Here is a 3,422-nt window from a genome sequence, read left to right as displayed (position 1 = left end):
CCGCCCCCCCTCCTCTAGGAACTGCCTTCACCATATAAGGGAAGATAGGGCCCCAGAGAGAGAGAGAGAATGGGTGAGGGGGTGGGGAAGCAGGTGCCCGCCAGGTCCCTTGGAGACCGGAGCCCAGCAACAGCCTGGCAGCCAGAGCCGATGGGCCCCACCCTTGGCTCTCGAGTGAGCTCCCAGGGATGGGGTGCCCTCACTGCAGGTGGACAGCCTGCCAGGGAAGGTAGGCGCCTGGACCTTTCCTCCTCCCAACCCAGAAGAAGCTCAGCCATCCTCCCTCCTTCCCTGGGGGAATGGCTGCTGGGACCCCTCCAGGACAGATGGGGCCCTGGCACCCCTAGAGGTCTCTTCTACTTGGCATGACGCTCGCTCAGAGTCGGCATAAGTGCTCTTCTCATTCCCCACTTCAGGGGCACTGGCTCCACTTGGAGTTTTTATGAGCTGCCATAAACTGGTGCCTTTGGACTCTGCTCTGCCACTCTATCCCAGACGCCAAGGCTTCCATTCTCACCCCTGGTCCTAGGGGGCCCCTCTCAGGCCGAGGAAGGAGTGTAGCCCTCTCAGGGCTCGGTCTCCCTCAGAAGGTGGCTTTGCCCACAAACTCAGCACCTTGGGCAGCTGTCCCCAACCTCTACCCTGCTCTCCGGTCCCCTCCGAACCATGGTCCTCTGGAGGGTCAGGTGAAGCGGGCTGGACAAGGGCAGCTCCTCCTCCTGACCACACTTCCAAGCGTTCTGGAGACCAAATGCGTGAGTGTGCACACGTGTGCATGTGCGTGCCTGTGTGTGCGTGTGAGTGTGCTCATGCACAGTCTGCCAAGAGGAGTAGACACACCGGAGTTATTTTGTTTTTAAAAATAACACCCTTTTTTGTGAAGAAAAAGAAGTATATATTCACTTGATCATCCAGACAGGCAAAAAGAAAAGAAAAAACTCATCTACGATTCCATTACAGAGGTAATCTACAGATGGTTTATTTTGGAGTATTTCTTTCAAGTCATTGTTCAGTCCACATGCTGTGCGTGTGTCCTATACGTATATAATCATCTGTCTATCTACACACACATACTTTTTACTTTTATATGTTATTTTGCAACTTCATTTTAATCGTCTCAAGGCAATCCATTAGATAGCATCGTTTATATAACTAATAGCTCATTATCAGACTTCCAAATTATATCCAACTATTTAATACTGCAAAGAATGTGGTGGTGAGTATTCCTATTGCTAACCTTGGCCGTTAGGTTGCAGCCATTTTTACTTCTGTAGGATAAACTCCTAAAAGTGGGATTGCTGGCTCAGAGATGTAAATAGCAAATTGCCTCCCAGAAGAGTCGCGTTAATTTATAGTGCCAGCTGCAGCCCAAGAAGAGACTGCCCTGTCTCCACTCTGCCCGCACTGGGCTCCAGCTTTTAAGGAAATCTGTCAGTTTGAATGTTGAAAAGAAAATCGTTATTGTGTTGATTTATAGCTCTTTGATTACCAGCAAGATAGACCATTTAAAAACAAAATTATTGGCTATGTCTTCTTTTGTGGGAGTTTTTAATTAATTTGTTGGACTTGTTTCTATATTTCACGTATTGAGGTTGGTAAGCTGCCTGTCATTTATGACATACTTTTCTCCATTTCATTGCTTGTCTTTTAATTTAGCCTCAGGATTTTGGGGGACAACATGTTTTTAAAAATTATTTCAATTTCTTTATAATGATAAATGTCAAACATATAGAAAAGTAAAAATAATAGTGCAATAGCATAATAAACACCCATGACTCAAGGATCAACATTTGCCCTATCTACCTGTATATATTTAGAAGTAAGTTGCAGATATCATGATACTTCAGCCCAAAATATTTAACTTATCACACATCTCCTACGAATGAGGACATTCTCCTTCATAATTGTAAAACGATTTTCACACCTGAGAATATTAACAATTATTTCTAATATCTTCTTCTTTTCAGTCCAATTTCCCCAGTTGTCCCCAGGAGGACTTTAACACCTGTTTTCCTTTTTTTTTCTTTTTTTTTTTTGTTGAGGAAGATCAGCCCTGAGCTAACATCTGCTGCCAATCCTCCTCTTTTTGCTGAGGAAGACTGGCCCTGAACTAACATCTGTGCCCATCTTCCTCTACTTCCTCTACCGCTGTGCCACTGGGCCGACCCCTAACAGCTGGTTTTACTGATTCTTGGTCAAATCAAGATCATGCATTTCCTTTGATTGTTGCATCACTTCAGTATTTTTTAAATCTAGAACAGTCCCCTGGCTTTTTTCTGTGACCTTGACCTACCTGAGCCAAGAACAGTTGTGTTATATGATGTTCACATTGGGATTTTTTTTTTTTTTTTTTAAAGATTTTATTTTTTTCCTTTTTCTCCCCAAAGCCCCCCAGTACATAGTTGTATATTTCTCGTTGTGGGTTCCTCTAGTTTTGGTATGTGGGACGCTGCCTCAGCGTGGTCTGATGAGCAGTGCCATGTCCGCGCCCAGGATTCGAACCAACGAAACACTGGGCCGCCTGCAGCGGAGCGCGTGAACTTAACCACTCGGCCACGGGGCCAGGCCCCACATTGGGATTTTTGAAGTCTTTCTTTGTGTATTACTTAATTTGTTCCTCTTCCTCCTATTTTTCCCACAAACTGAAAGTACCTCTAATGGCTTGATTAGATTCTGATTAAACAAATTTTTTCAAGAATTTTTGAAAAAGGCTAGTGTTTCTCAACCTCTAATATCGTGACTCACTTGGGAACCTATTTAAAATGCAGATGCTGATCCAGTAGGTCTGGGCTGGGGCTTGTGACTCTGCATTACTAGCAAGCTCCCAGCGGGTGCTGACGTGCTGGTCCACGGACCACACTTTGAGTAGCATGTCGAAGGTGTTACTGTGTACTTCACATTGCATGGCATCGGGAGGTAGACAATGTCAAGCTGTCCCAGCATGAGTGATGCAAAGTTTGAGCCCTTGGTTATGGTAGTGACTGCCAGATAGCCCCACCATAAAGGCACATCTCCCCTTCTGCAATTAGAAGTCATCTTGGGGTGATCTTGGGGCAATTAGAAGTCATCTTGGGGCACTGGCAACACGAAAGTTTTTAAGTCTTTATTTACCACTTTCAACTTCTCCTTTTGTAATATTCCTTTCGTAATTACTTTTATAACCTCTGTTTTTCCCACACTGTGCGTTTGGCTTGCTGCCGGACGCTAGTGCCTGAAACAGAGCGGGCATGTGATGACCATTCAAAGGAATGACATGGAATTTGTGATTTGTGCCTTTGATATTGAAAGCCGACTCTGTGTTTTTAATTTGAAACTGATTTTTATTTAAAACAATTAATAAATGTGCCTGGTAAAATAATTCAAAAATACAAACAGATGTGTAATAAAATGTGTCCCTCCCATCTTAGACGACTCCTATCCAG

This window comes from Equus przewalskii, chromosome 5, assembly GCF_037783145.1.
Source record: "Equus przewalskii isolate Varuska chromosome 5, EquPr2, whole genome shotgun sequence".
Classification (NCBI taxonomy): Eukaryota; Metazoa; Chordata; class Mammalia; order Perissodactyla; family Equidae; genus Equus; species Equus przewalskii.
The sequence above is the reverse complement of the archived record's forward strand: the minus strand, read 5'-3'. Positions refer to the sequence as shown.